Below are 16,973 nucleotides of genomic sequence, written 5' to 3'. Positions count from 1 at the left end.
CCATAGGCTGCATCATTATCGCGCCTATTGCGCTCGACGGTCCACCAATCAAGTGCCCTTGAATGAAAGACTCCTGTGGCGTTCACCGTGCGGATATTCTCAGGACATCCGCTTTGTCGGAAAGTAACTTCGATCGAGTCAAACCATTGAAACATCATACTGGGTCCGTCTTTGTAACGTCTGCGTCCCTGAACTTTTATCTATGTCAGTTTAGTCCCTATACTATGTAATCTTGACACTTTTGATGCTTTGCGAATCTTTATGCTATGATACTTGAATCTTAATGATACTTGATACTTAATTCTATGAAGCTAGATTCTTGAAACTTGATTCTTGAGACTTGATTCTTAAGACTCGTGAAACTTGAGATTTGGTTGAACGAGAGACTGGAGACTTGTCACTGGCGGAAACTATGAAACTTGGAAACTTTCGTGTTAATGATATAATCTAGTTATGCGATACTATTACACAATAATATGCAACGCAACGCTTAATCTAACTCACAAAACGAGCCAAAGACGGGGAAGCGGAAAGGATTGGATTAACCGAATGGCAATCCGATCGGATGACCGTCCGATCGGAGGGCCACTCGATCGAGCTGCCATCCGATCCGCTGCCACACCGCCTTAACACCTCACTTGCACTATAAATAGGACTGTCACATCATTCATCACTGATGTAACAGCCTCCTTTGACCAGACGCACGCCCTCTCACATTTCTTCCATTTCCCGGCGATTTCGGTATGTTTTACACTAGATTCTTGTACAACTTCAATCAATACACAACTCTCTACATGATTCTTCTTTGAAATCACACTTTTCACCGTGAAATCTCTAAGATTTGAACTCTTGAGGGTGACGTCATCATGACAGGTTGTACAAACAGCTGTGTGACGTCATTCCAGTCAAGATCTAGCTCAAATCTAAGGAATTTCATGTGTTTTTACACCGAATCTTTACTAAATCTAGACGTTTTTAGTTAAAACTCATGTTTCCTTCACCCCTCTTAAACTTTTACTTAAAACGATGGAATCCAGATCTAAACGGGCTGTAGACTTGATAATCAGTCTGGAGTCGGCTTGGAAATGGATTATCGCCGGAGAAGATGGCCGGATTACCGATTCAGACATGAACATCATCAGCAACAGACGTCTGAGCAGACGAGGTGATTCCAATCCTATCAAACAGGTTGAACCTTGATGTGTTTACCGTTGTCTCAGTACGTACCATGCCGTCCCCGTTAAACTCGAAAGTTAGAAACTTTATAAGGATTGCAAAGGAGACAAGTCATCATAATCGAATGGTAATCCGATCGGACTGCCGTCCGATCGAACGACTATTCGATCGAGTGACAAGTGCCTTACAACCCTTCAACACTTGAACTATTTTTGAATCAGAAACTTAAACTTTGAAACTTGCACGATGAAGGGTCAATCGATCGGATGTCCATCCGATTGAAAGACCTGGTTTGAACACTTGATATAAAAGTTGAACTTTTTGGAAACTCAATCTTGGATCGAATGACCATTCGATCGAATGGCCATCCGTAGGATGACCATCCGATCGGATAGCGGTCCGTCTCACTTACATATGTCATCCGACCGGATGGCCATCCGATCAGGTGACTGATCCGGTACTTAGCACGATTCTTGTTATTCTGTCCGACACTTATCTATTGTACTCTAATCAGGATAATCCTTAGAGCTCCCTTTGATCCAATAACAGTTTCTACTGTTAGGCAATCACTGTGAGTATACTCGATCCTTTTTCGTTTTAAACTTTTGGGATGCAACATGTATTCTATGAAACTTGGAATCTAAAACTATTTGAATCTAAACTCTATCCTCTAAGAATATGATACTTGTGATTCTTGATTCTTGATTCTTTATGCTATGTGAATTTTTAATCCAGCCCGGCCCAACCAGCTCAGCAAGTCCCAGCTCAGGCAGCTTAACCAGTTCTCCCAGCTCCTTGGCAGAATCCGAGGCCAGTCAATGCTGTTCGTGTATGCTACAAGTATGGAGATACTACTCACCTTTGTAACCAGTGCCCTCAGCTGAACCAGGACCAACAGCCAGCCGCTCGTGGACGAGCGTTCAATCTTAACAATAATCAGGCTCGTAATGACAATGACGTCGTTAACAGTACGTTTCTCGTCAATAATCTTTACGCTTCGATACTATTTGATATTGGTGCCGATAGAAGCTTTATGTCCGTGGAATTCGAATCTTTGCTAAACTGTACACGCTCTAAGTTACCTAAGTCGTTTTCGGTGGAGATTGCCGATGGTAAATCGATTCTAGTTGATTCTATTCTCTGTGGTTATTCCTTGACTCTTAACAAACATGTATTTACTATTGATCTAATACCCATGCAATTGGGTAGTTTTGATGTCATTATCGGCATGGATTGGTTGCGTAGAAATCATGCCGAGATTGCTTGTCATGAGAAGTTTGTTCGTCTAACTCTTCCGTCCGGTGACATATTGCACGTTTATGGAGACCGACCTTCCAGAGGACTGAAGTTGATGTCATGCACTCAAGCGAACAGATATTTACGTAAACAGAACTTTGCCTTCTTGGCCCACGTGGTGGAACAAAAGGGCAAAGGGAAGAACATAAGCGACGTTCCAGTAGTGTGTGATTTCCCTGACGTCTTCCCTGAAGATCTTCCTGGTCTTCCTCATCCTAGATCGTTCGATTTTCGTTTTGATCTCGTACCTGGTGCGATTCCTGTCGCCAAGGCTCCCTACCGACTTGCACCTTCCGAGATGCAAGAATTATCCAGCCAACTACAAGAACTGCTCGACAAGGGATTCATTCGTCTAAGTACCTCCTCGTGGGGTGCTCCCGTGCTTTTCATCAAAAAGAAAGATGATTCGTTTTGTATGTGTATCAACTACTGTGAACTCAATAAGCTTACCGTTAAGAATCGTTACCCTCTCCCTTGTATTGATGATCTATTCGACCAGCTACAAGGCGCGTCCTGTTTCTCTAAGATTGATCTTCGATCTGGTTACCATCAGCTCCGTGTTCTCGAAGATGATGTACCCAAAACCGCATTTCGCACTCGTTATGGACACTACGAGTTCGTGGTTATGCCTTTTGGCTTGACTAACGCACCCGCTGTATTCATGGATCTTATGAATCGTGTTTGTAAACCTTATCTTGATCGTTTTGTGGTAGTCTTTATTGATGATATTCTCATTTATTCTAAAACTAAAGTTGATCATGCTCGCCATCGACGTCTTATGCTCGAACTTTTAAGTGGTGAACGCTTATATGCTAAATTTTCTAAGTGTGAGTTTTGGATTGATGAAGTACAATTTCTTGGTCATGTCGTTAGTATCCAAGGTATTCATGTTGACCCTTCTAAAATCGAAGCTGTGAGGAATTGGAATATGCCTAAATCTGCATCTGAGATTCGTTCCTTCCTAGGGTTGGCAGGTTATTACCGCCGTTCATCTCGAACTTTTCTAAGATCGATGTTCCTCTCACTTCATTGACTCATAAAGTGAAACCTTTTGCTTGGGGTCCCGAGCAAGAGGAATCTTTTCAGACTCTTAAGACCCTTTTGTGTAACGCTCCTGTTCTTACTCTCCCCGACGGGAATGACGATTTTGTGGTATATTGTGATGCCTCGAACCGTGGTTTGGGCTGTGTGTTCATGCAGCGGGACAAGGTTATTGCTTATGCCTCTCGACAACTCAAGATACATGAGAAAAACTATATTACTCACGACCTAGAGCTTGGTGCAGTTGTGTTTGCGTTAAAGATTTGGCGACACTACCTATAGGGTACGATGTGTGTGGTTTTCACCGACCATAAGAGCCTTCAACATATCTTTGACCAAAAGGAACTAAACATGCGACATAGACGTTGGGTGGAACTGCTTAACGACTACGACTGCGAAAGGAGAATGTCGTGGCCGACACTCTTAATCGTAAGGCTCATGTTAATACTATTCGTTGTTATCATATCTCTAGTGACCTTCGTGTGTGTATTCGTGAAGCTCAGTATTCGTCAGCTAATGAAGGTAGTCTATTTGTTGAAATACGAGGTGCTACTGCGGATCAACTCGAAACTAAGTCTGATGGACTTCAATACTATCTTAATCGTATCTGGGTGCCGAATCGCGATAATCTCCGTGAGCTCATTATGAATGAGGCTCACAAGTCCCGTTACTCTATTCATCCAGACGCTGATAAGATGTACCATGATTTGCGTATGACTTATTGGTGGCCTGATATGAAGAAGGACCTTGTTACTTATGTCTCAAAATGCCCTACTTGCACGAAGGTTAAGGTTGAACGTCAACGTCCTTCAGGACTCTTAGAACAACCTGAAATCCCTGTTTGGAATTGGGATAGCATCGCTATGGACTTTATTACCAAACTACCCCATACACCTACCGGTCATGATAGTATCTGGGTGATTGTTGATCGTTTGACCAAATCAGCCCACTTTCTTCCTATTCGCGGAGATTATAAAGTGGAGAAACTTGCTCGAATCTATATCGACGAGATTATATGCCGGCATGGCATACCTCTCGACATAATCTCTGACCGTGATGGTCGCTTTACTTCACGTCTTTGGCAAACCTTTCAGCCCGCTATGGGTTCTCATTTGAATCTTAGCACGGCCTTTCATCCTCAGACAGATGGGCAGACCGAGCGTACTATTCAAACCCTGGAGGATATGCTCCGTTCTTGTGTCATCGACTTTGGTGGTAACTGGGATGTACATTTACCATTGATTGAGTTCTCATACAACAACAGCTATCATTCCAGTATTCAGATGGCTCCTTTCGAAGCTTTGTATGGTCGCAAGTGCCGATCTCCTCTCAGCTGGCATGAGATTGGTGACAGGCAATTTACTGGCCCTGAAATCATTCAAGAGACGACGGATAAGATTCTTCAGATCCGTGACAACTTGATCAAGGCTAGGAGCAGACAAAAGAGTTACGCTGATAAAAGGCGCAAGCCTCTGGAATTTGATGTTGGTGATCAGGTTCTTCTCAAGGTATCTCCCTGGAAGGGAGTAGTTCATTTTGGTAAGAAGGGAAAGCTCGCTCCTCGTACAGACTCGACCTGCCACAAGAACTAAACAATCTACGTAAATGCCTAGCCGACAAGGAACTGCAGGTTCCCCTCGAAGATTTGCAAATAAACGAAGCTTTACACTTCGTGGACAAACCGGTCGAAATCATGGATCGAGGCGTCAAGCGATTAACGCAAAATTTCCATTGTCTAGGTTCGATGGGAAGGAAAGCGTGGCGTTGAATTCACTTGGGAGCTCGAGAGGGAGATGAAGACCCAAGTATCCGCAGGTCTTCGAGCAGTCTTCCTCTTAGATTTCGAGGACGAAATCTCCTAAAGGAGGGGAGACTGTAACATCTGCGTCCCTGAACTTTTATCTATTGTCAGTTTTAGTCCCTATACTATGTAACCTTGACACTTTTGATGCTTTATGAATCTTTAAGCTATGATACTTGAATCTTAATGATACTTGATACTTAATTCTATGAAGCTAGATTCTTGAAACTTGATTCTTGAGACTCGTTAAACTTGAGATTTGGTTGAACGAGAGACTTGAGACTTGTCACTGACGGAAACTGTGAAACTTGGAAACTTTCGTGTTAATGATATAATCTAGTTATGTGATACTATTACACAATAATACGCAATGCAACGCTTAATCCAACTCGCAAAACGAACCAAAGACGGGGAAACGGAAAGGATTGGATTAACCGAATGGCAATCCGATCGGATGACCGTCCGTATAACAACCCTCAAAATATTTTCGACACCCTAATATAAGTAAAATGTCCCAAAATATCCTAAAATATACCCCGTATGTAAAAACCGAGCCCAAATACCTTTATTTTTATAAAAATTAATTAAAAACCAATTTTTATGGTCTCTCGCGGGGCGCGTAACCTTTGGCTACTGCCTACGCGGGCCGCGACAACTCAACCACCAGGTCGCACCCGGTGCTGCCACGTGGCACAACGCGTGTGAAGACTAGTGTGATGACTGGGCCAGGCTAGGGCCTACCAGTCTACTACGCGGGCCGCGTAGACCTTGGCTGGAGTTTACGCGGGGCGCGACAAGACCAGAATCAGGCCCTATATAAAGATACCATCGGCCTTCAGCTCTGATCGCTCATTTCTTTTCTCTCTCACGAATTTCCACATAGATAAAGTGATTCTCGGGCATAATACCCCCTTAATTAACGAAGTCCTACTCCGTTGTAAGTATCATAACCCCGGTTACGTACTAGATACGCTGCCCGATTGATCCAGGGTTCCGTAACGGCTGTTGTGGTTCTGCCCGACGTAGTATTTGGAATGCCGTCTCGGGGAGGGTATCGTTAATATAAATATTGGGTTTTTTATACTAACACATGTGCATTTGTGTAAATTATAGATAATCATCAGGAAACCCGTAAAGAAAACCTAAGACATCAATGTGAGTAATCTCCTTTTTGCAAATTGTTTTACAAAACCTCACTTAATTAATAATATATTAAACAGTTATTGAGTATTTGTATTCTAAATTATCGTCGGTATGTTGGGGTTTTGTATACAAAATTTGTGACTGCCTTGCGAGGAGTAACATGACCACAAGTCGGGTTGACAGTACCGTGGGTGGTAATTGGATAGATGGAAACAAATGTAATTGCGCGACCGCCCTCAATACTGTACAATGGTCTTTATTAAACTTGATTAAACTGGGATTCACTCACCAGTATTTCCCACTGACAAAATGTTTTTAAACACATTTCAAGTAACAAAATGTAAAAGCCAAATAGAAGCCAGCTGGTCAGCACTGAAGGCTTGGAAAAGTGGTAATAAAGTTACCTAAAAATAAAGAGATGTTTTATTAAATAAAATAGGGTTTACCCCTATGAAATTATGTGTACTTAAAACTTGGGGTTATTCCCACATGTTTAATATTATGAAAGTGTGGTACTTTACTCTAATAAATAATTTTCTAACTACGGTCCTGATGTAATTTCCGCTGCTAAAATGGATAAAATACAGATACCTCCCAAACTGGCCGCGGCCGCCCGTTCCCGGGTTTATTAGGGGACGGGGGTTGCGACAGAAGGTGGCATCAGAGCTAAGCCACTGATTCAACCACAGAAGTGTTCTGCTGACACCAAGATATTATCCAAAGTGTTAGGAAATAAATTACGAAATTATGTGCATAGTTATATTTTATTGTTGTGTGTTATTTGACTATTTGTTAGTTTACAAGATGAGCGACCAAGGACCTTCCTACGTGTTTCGTCAGTTGTCCAGCTCGCCTAGATGCGAAGGAACCTCTTCACAGCCTGCCCTCTCAGGGTATTCTGCTGATAATGAAGAAGGAATATTCGTGTTTAAGGCTCAGTCTGAAGAGCCATTCCCTCCTAAAAAGAGAGGATAGTTCAGTAGGGGAGCGCATGAACGTAGGAAACGAAAGAAAAAGTTGCAACAACAGTGAGCCCTAGCAGCCGCTAAAAGAGAAACTGATGCCCATACCCAAGACATACTCAATAGGAGTATAGCAAACATCCATATCTTAGCAACCACAGCTGCCGACCCTAACCTGGAGCAACTAATAGCACCCCAACCATTACCACTATTTCCCGCTCAGCCAATGGAAATAGAAAACAACCCAGAAAATCAAGTAGAAATGCATGATTTCAACCCGGAGGAGATACCTAGGGTACCAGCACCCAATCCCTTAGACCCAGATTATGACCTGTGGTGGGATGACAATAGGGATTATGTGCAACGATACCCAATAGCAGAAGATGAACCCATGCCGAACCTAGCAGCCTACCCAGGTTTAGACCCTCTAGATCCCTATTACGATAACGATGAATACATTAGGGAAATTTTAGAGAATCCTTACCTGTACCATGAACCCGCACCCCAACACCCAAACCCAGTCCCAGCACCTGCACCCCCAACGAGTGCAGAAAATGTGCAAGAGCTCCGAACTTTCGGAGAAGAGATTTTAGAGAGTAGCGAGAGAATGAGGCAGGTAGGAGAGCGACTCTTTTGGAAGTACGACGAGCGCAATATGGATTTTTGGATGAATCCATATCCGTGAAGGTGATGGTGGAGGTAGTAGTAATAATAACAGTAATAATATAATAAAATATGATATGTGTGTATAGAAAAAAAACTATGGATGCCTACTACTAGTAGTGTAATTTTTATTTCAGTTGTATTGTAATTTTAATTTCCAGTTTGTATTAGATGCATACTATATAAAAAAGAGTAAGTCGCAATGCTCGACGTTTTTGATCAACATGCGTGTTGTGTGATTGGTTGTATTAAATGTTTTCTTTTGATATTAATACGTGGTAAATGTTTAAAATTCGGATGGACAATGAAGCGAACCAGGAAAACCAGAATGATAATAACCAGAACGAAATAACCTGAATAATGAGAATCTGAACAACAATAACAATGGAAACCAAGTAGATAACAGTGATATCCAACACATAGTAGCACAAGGAATAATAGATGCAATGCCATTTATTATTCAAACAGTTAGGGAAGCAGATAATAAAAGTAAACATAGCAGTAAGCGACCAACTGAACCGGAACACAGCGTAAACAATGGACCCTTACTTCAAGCACCCATTCCCAAAAGAAGAAGAACCATGCCTTATGGTTGTTCTTATAAAGAATTCTGGTACTGCAAACCAATAGAATTCTCGGGCAATGAAGGACCCATTGCAACTCTACGCTGGATAGAAAAGACTGAGGTTGTCTTAAAAATAAGCAAATGTGCGGAAGAGGATAAGATAATGTTTGCTTCGAATTTATTTAAGAACTCAGCCTTAGAATGGTGGAACACTATCATCCAGTCTAAGGGAAGTGATAGGGTTTACAATATGGAATGGGAGGAATTTAAGAACATGGTAGAAAGGAAATTCTACCCTCCCAATGAAAAAGAACAGATAGCAAATAAGTTCTTAAACCTTAGGATGACTGGAGTGGATAGTAAGGGATACACCACGTTATTCTTCGAATATGCTAGAATAGTGCCAACCCTTGCATCACCAGAACCAGTATTAATCTCCCGTTACATCTGGGGATTAATCGGGGAAATTAGGCATGTAGTCAAGGCGGCTAGACCCCAAACCATAGAAGATGCTGTAGAACTAGCCAATACCTTGACAGATGAATTAGTCCGTACTCGAGAAGAAGACCAGAGGAGAAACCTAGCTCAAAGGCTTACCCAAGAATTTCGTTATGGAAATTCCAACCGTAGGAATATAGGTTCTACCTCTGCACCTTATTGCAAGGCTTGCAAGAAGAAGCATTCGGGAAAATGCTCCACTTACTGCAATTTCTGTAAGATACCACGACACAAGGAAGAAGTTTGCAGAAGAAAACCGAACAATGGAATGTGCTTCAACTGCGGAGAAAAAGGTCACATCAAGCCGAATTGTCCAAAACTAGTTCCAGCCATGGGCAATAAGAACACTAAAAATGCAAGAGCATTTGTTCTGATGGCAGATGAAGCCAAGATGATTCCGGACGTGATAGCTGGTACGTTTTTAGTTAATGATGTTTTTGCTAAAGTATTATTTGACTGTGGTGCAAACCAAAGTTCTATTAATACTTTGTTTTGCAAACTTCTTAATCAACCATTAACCAAACTCCCACAAGAATTTCTAGTAGAGACAGCAAATGGAGAAACCATTAAGATTTCTGAAATCTTGCAAGGAGCAAGAATAGAATTTTTAAACCAAAAGTTTATTTCAAACATTTACCCAATGAATCTGGCAGGATTTGACATTGTATTAGGAATGGATTGGTTAATAGCCAACAAAGCCAGTAATACTTTCGACACCCTAATATAAGTAAAATGTCCCAAAATGTCCTAAAATATACTCCGTATGTGAAAACCGAGCCCAAATACCTTTATTTTTATAAAAATTAATTAAAAACCAATTTTATGGTCTCTCGCGGGGCGCGTAGCCTTTGGCTACTGCCTACGCGGGCCGCGACAACTCAACCACCAGATCGCACCCGGTGCTGCCACGTGGCACAATGCATGTGAAGGCTATTGTGATGACTGGGCCAGGTTAGGGCCTACCAGCCTACTACACGGGCCGCGTAGACCTTGGCCGGAGTTTATGCGGGGCGTGACAAGACCAGAATCAGGCCCTATATAAAGAGGCCATCGGCCTTTAGCTCCGATCACTCATTTCTTTTCTCTCTCACGAATTTCCACGTAGATAAAGTGATTCTCGGGCATAATACCCCCTTAATTAACGAAGTTCTGCTCCGTTGTAAATATCATAACCCCGGTTATATATTAGATACGCTGCCCGATTGATCCAGGGTTCCGTAACGGCTGTCGTGGTTCTGCCCAACGTAGTCGTTGGAATGCCGTCTCGGGGAGGGTATCGTTAATATAAATATTGGGTTATTATACTAACACGTGTGCATTTGTGTAAATTATAGATAATCACCAGGAAACCCTTACAGAAAACCTAAGACAACAATGTGAGTAATCTCCTTTTTGCAAATTATTTTACAAAACCTCACTTAATTAATAATATATTACACAGTTATTGAGTATTTGTATTCTACAATTATCGTCGGTATGTTGGGGCTTTGTATACAAAATTTGTTACTGCCTTGCGAGGAGTAACATGACCACAAGTCGGGTTGACAGTACCATGGGTGGTAATTGGATAGATGGAAACAAATGTAATTGCGCGACCGCCCTCAATACTGTACAATGGTCTTTATTAAACTTGATTAAACTGGGATTCACTCACCAGTATTTCCCACTGACAAAATGTTTTTAAATGCATTTCAGGTAACAAAATGTGAAAGCCAAATAGAAGCCAGCTGGACAGCACTGAAAGCTTGAAAAAGTGGCAATAAAGTTACCAAAAAATAAAGAGATGTTTTATTAAATAAAATAGGGTTTACCCCTATGAAATTGTGTGTACTTAAAACTTGGGGTTATTCCCACATGTTTAATATTATGAAAGTGTGGTACTTTACTTTGATAAATAATTTCCTAATTACGGTCCTGATGTAATTTCTGCTGCCAAAATGGATAAAATACAGATACCACCCAGACTGGACGCGGCCGCCCGTTCCCGGGTTTATTAGGGGACGGGGGTTGCGACAGTCTGATCGGAGGGCCACTCGATCGAACTGCCATCCGATCCGCTGCCACACCGCCTTAACACCTCACTTGCACTATAAATAGGACCTGTCACATCATTCATCACTGATGCGACAACCTCCTTCGACCAGACGCTCGCCCTCTCACGTTTCTTCCATTTCCGGCGATTTCGATATGTTTTACACTAGATTCTTGTACAACTTCAATCAATACACAACTCTCTACATGATTCTTCTTTGAAATCACACTTTTCACCGTGAAATCTCTAAGATTTGAACTCTTGAGGGTGACATCATCATGACAGGTTGTATAAACAGCTGTGTGACGTCATTCCAGTCAAGATCTAGCTCAAATCTAAGGAATTTCATGTGTTTTTACACCGAATCTTTACTAAATCTAGACGTTTTTAGTTAAAACTCATGTTTCATTCACCTTTCTTAAAACTTTTACTTAAAACGGTGGAATCCAGATCTAAATGGGCTGTAGACTTGATGATTAGTCTGGAGTCGGCTTGGAAATGGATTATCACCGGAGAAGATGGCCGGATTACGGATTCAGACATGAACATCATCAGCAACAGACGCCTGAGCGGACGGGGTGATTCCCATCCGATCAAACAAGCTGAGCCTTGATGTGTTTTCCGTCCCCGTTAAACTCGAAACGTAGAAGCTTTACAAGGATTGCAAAGGAGACAAGTCATCACAATCGAATGGCAATCCAATCGGACATTCGATCGAGTGACAAGTTGTAACACCTCGCAAAATCATGTCCAATATATTGAAGACACGTGTCATGAACTTTAATTGTTTAATGAATTGTTTTCGAAGGACTAAAGTTGACAAACCAAGAAAGTATGTCTATGAAAGGATCCAATGTGTCAACATGCCAAATTTGAGCCTCTGAATGACCTCACGCGACGTTCATATTCTTTCATAAATAAATTATCAAACATAGAAGGCCGTTTGTGCTTAAAGATCAAAATTTTACAAAGCTTAGGGGTTAAACGTGTCAACATGTTAATTCTTACCTCTGAGTGACCTTTTAACATCTCCGAGACTTTGTAATACTTCCTTATACTTCCATGGATATCGGATAATAATTTCATGGAGTTTCGATGCATGAAAGTACATTTCAGGTGATATCATAACTAACCGAGAGTTTAACGAAGTTAAATAATGACCCAAGACATTTGAATGTTAACTATGGGGGTCACAAGTGCAATAAAAGAAAGTTATTTAAACTTAAAATGGACCAGGGACTGAAATTGCAAAGCTGTCAAACTTTTCACCGGATTTACAGGTTCTCGCGGGTCGCGTAGACTCCCTCGAAGATCTACGCGGGCTGCGACAGAAGTGCCAGCGACAGATTTCTGCACAGTTGCATGTTGCAGCCTGTTCCACCACCATTGCATGGCTATTTTTGATATCAGGGACTGGGCAACTGGTTTTTACTGCCCTACTGAAACTTGGGATCATCAGATTACTCTAGATAGCAGGTGGATTGATCTTGGAAGCCTTGAATTTCCTATATAAAGGGTCATGGTTTGCACTTAGAACTTGCACATTTGAATATTTTCACTCAATTCACTCTCTGAAGCCTCCTGCTGATTAGGGAAGCTTTCTCTAGTTCAAATTTCGTGCTAAGGACTCTTGTAAGTGTTCTTAGCTTCCATAGTTAAGGTTTTATTAGCTTAATGACCGAAAGTCAAAGATATCGTAATTAAGCTTTGACTTGGTGATTAATCACTAACGGTCCAACCATTTTTCGAATTGAAAGTGGCTATGTGTTGGTAATTATGTAGGTGTTAAACCCTTAAAAGGGCACCTTCAAATTATCACGTTATCTCAGTCGATTGTCGGGTCAAACTTCTTAATAAAAAGTCAAACGAGTCAGTTTTTGCAAAATAATTCATAACTGATAATGCTGAGGTTATGGAACATATTTTAACATTTAAATAACTTGGTAAATAATATAAGAACATGTTTAGGCATGTTCAACCCGACAATTCGGAGTTTAGGCTCGGTTCGCAACCGAAAGTCGCAAAAGTAGACTTTTGCTTTGACTTTCAGTTCTGACCCGATTTAGCTTAGTATAGTTATGCCTTAGGGTTCCTTTGGGACCATATTATATGTTGGTATAACTCTCTGAAGTTATACTACATGGTTCCTTAGAAATCATAGATTTCATGCATGTTCCGTTATTTGCTTAAAATGGACCATATTACCCTTTTATCAATAAAACGAGATTTTTGAAAATGTGAGAGGACTAAAATCTTTATTATTGAATTATAAGTATGTCCTAAAAATTTGACATCCATTTATGGTCTAAAATGAGAGTTATGCACGATATCGTAAAACGAAAGCTTTTTGTTAAATTAATGGCATTTTTGGCATAAATCATATTTAAACCCAATTTTTGGCACCAAACTTGCCACCTACTGTTAAGATATAATATTTAGGGAATTTTGGAAATTTTTGTTAAATTTTTAAACTGATCATAACATAGAGTTCTTGCATAGACTCGGTAATTGACGATAATTCCCTTTTCGCTAATAAAATGAGTTTTACACATCCTTTACATGTCAAACCTTTTTCTACTGATTTTATACATTAAATAAATTATTTTAAATAGTAGAGACTGATCAAAATCTCAGATTCCCTTAAACAACCCAAAGATCGTCAAATACCGACTTTTATGCGATTTAGGCGCATAATATGGTTTAAAACCATATTTAGCACCTAAGACTTGTTACCTACTGATGTTATAAATAAATTTTTATACTTTAACAGTAAGTGTAAGTCTTGAACTCAGATTTCCAAATTTGACCCTTAAAGAATATGTGAAATTACCAAAATGCCCCTACGGTGCATAGTTTGACCATACATGATAAAATTCACATATATATGATATCCTACTGATATAACTTGTTAAAATAAATATTTGTACTGTTTGTTTTAGACCAGAACCTCAGATTACCATTTGACCTCTTCTATAAACTTTAAAATGACCAAAATACCCCTACGGGGCTTAAATTGACTTTAAATTCGTTTTGGGCATAAAGGAAGATATCCTACTGATATCACAATATATTTTAAGCATAATAATTAATGGAACTTGTTCATGACTCATCCGGTTACCTGTTATGCATATGCGCATTCGGTAAGGTTTATGTAACTAGTTTGCATAAATTAGCCAAAGCGGGTCAAACCTTATCATTTTTACCTCAAAATCCCGAATGTATTTAGTTCACCCATTTTATACAAGTCTTCATACTTGTTGGGTCTAAATCACATTCTAATCCGGTCTTCGCTTAATCTTGCATTTTGAACCGTATACCTTTCTTTAAAAACTAACTGGTCTAAGTTATAACTTAAATAAGACCCGTTAGGAATCTAACAGGGTATTAAAACCTTCGTTCCAGATTAGGAGCCCAGTAAAAGCTACTTGTACTTGCTGATTTGATATACGACTGAGAATAAAATCATATTTCAGCTCAAGTAAATACTACTTATTTTCCGTTATACGGGCTTGGGATACAGTATTATAATAATACCGCTTGGTCAGGTATTGAATATTTAATCGATTAGTGGTTAAACCATTGAGATAAAGTGTTTTAATCGGTCTTGTTTGATGCAATGCCTTTGGGGGGTTATTGACCATGTCCTGGATATCCTCGGCTCATTCATTAGAAATGGCCACGGTTTAAGCACGGGGTGTAGGCATACACTTGACAGTTGCGTATGTAAAAACGGTATCTCACTCTCTTGTGGGCCTATACTTGTGGTGTGTCTATTAATCTAATCCGGCTCTTCTAACTGAGTCCTGAACGGACGACAAACATGTTAATCTGTATACAAGATTATTTTAAATAATTGTCCCAAGTTATAAAAGAATATTTATGCCTTGTGCATTTAAATCAATTTTAGAAACACTTTTCAAAAGAGTCAGTTAATTGTATTTACCAATGTAAACTAATGTATTTTTCAAAAAGGTTAAGTGCAGGTACTACGCGTACTGGGCTGGAAACTCCGAGTATTAAATAAAGAGCCTTGCAAGCTATTAATACTTTAAGTCTGTTGAACAAAATTTTCTTTTTATTTTTAGATCCACCTGTGGATCCACTTTACAACCGTGGTGTAATATTTTATTATACTTTAAATTCGGTTTGTATTATTACTTTAGACTTCCGCTGGGCATTGAACTGTGATTATTGACTATGATGAAATCAACTACGTCACGATACTCCCCACCGGGACCACCAGTAATACGTGGAAATCTCTGGGTGTGACAGGTTGGTATCAGAGCCAACGTCGAGTGAATTAAACACTAGCCTTTTTGTGTTTAATCTCAATGACACAGTTTGCACATTCCTTGACTTCCGAGTCTAGGTAAATGACTTAGGACTAATCCTAATCTTAATTGTTTTCTTTTTGTTTGTTTCTTTTGTTTGTTTGACAGGAACAAAGATAAAATGCCGCCATGTGTTAGAGGCCGAGGTGGAAGGGGAAAGGCGCCAGTATTGACAAGAAATGACTTTGGATCGGGCCATCCCACCGGTGAACACCTTCAGCGACCTTTAGCTCTAGTCCCCATGGGGATTGGAGAACTTATTTGGAGCCAGCGAGACGCTCAGTCTCCCTCAGTTCCTCCCCGTCTTACCAGCACTTGTTCGGACCTCAACAAGACGAGGAGCACCAAGACTCACACCACTCCTTCATCCCGTTGCAGCGATAGGGTTCGCACCATGCCTTCCAGGACCCGACCCCATACTTTCAAAGCCGGTTCAATCCAATGAACCAGATGCAAGAACGAGAGGGTCCAAACCCTTTGGGACCAGTTGACCACTATCCTGAAATGCAGGACATGGCGATGGATGATGACCCCGATCCTGAAATGCCACCAACTGGGATGCCGATGCATCCCATCGAGATATCCAATGGATCATCGTTTCATGGTTCGCCTTACAGGGGCCCAAATATTTTTTGCTAAAAGATGGGCCACATACAAGTGGGAGTACACTCCTTCTCACCATGACTCACCACCACACCATCAGGTCCCTTCTGAGGACCCACATTTTCAGGCGGTCACACCACCGCCACCGCCACCGCCACAGCCAGAACAACAACTGCCTCCAGAACCACCGAGGCGAAGAAGAACAGGTGCATGGATGTCCGTGCGTGGGGGTTTCCACTTCAGCACCCCCCAACACTCAAGCAACAGCAACTACCTGCCGCTGTATAAAGATCCACAAATGGGCGGGCCTTCAAACCCAGTTTCTGAAGTCGACTCTGCACCAGTCGAGCCAGCACCACAAATGGGTTACGATAACCCAATTCCTTCCTACCCAGGTGCAGCTGGGTATAACCTTTTTGAGCAGCCAGCTTATTCTGATTACAACTACAACAATGCCCCTGATGTTGACCCGTACCTCGAGGCGGTGAACTACAATGCTCTCTATCCCGTAGGACCCTTTCAAGCTGCGTACCCAACTGGATACCCGGCATATGGGTATCAATACCCACCACCTCCTCAACCTCCGCAGCAGCAGTTGCCGCAGCCACCACAGATTCAACCACCGCAACAACAAGAAATCCTTCAGAGGTTGAACCAGGTGGAACGACAGGTAGAAGAGGAGCGTAGGAGCCGCCGTGGGTTACTAAAGGGTTTGGCAAACCTTATAAAGGGGAAGAAGAGGGATTATTAAAATCATCATTAATTTGTTTTGTATTTCATTTTCAATCAAGTTCCTGCGTGGACATTTTATTTATGTACTTGGTCCCTGCGTGGACTTGTCTTTCTTTATTTAGCCCTTGCA

Source organism: Helianthus annuus, chromosome 15 (genome assembly GCF_002127325.2).
Source record: "Helianthus annuus cultivar XRQ/B chromosome 15, HanXRQr2.0-SUNRISE, whole genome shotgun sequence".
NCBI lineage: Eukaryota > Viridiplantae > Streptophyta > Magnoliopsida > Asterales > Asteraceae > Helianthus > Helianthus annuus.
Note: the sequence above shows the minus strand (reverse complement) of the source record.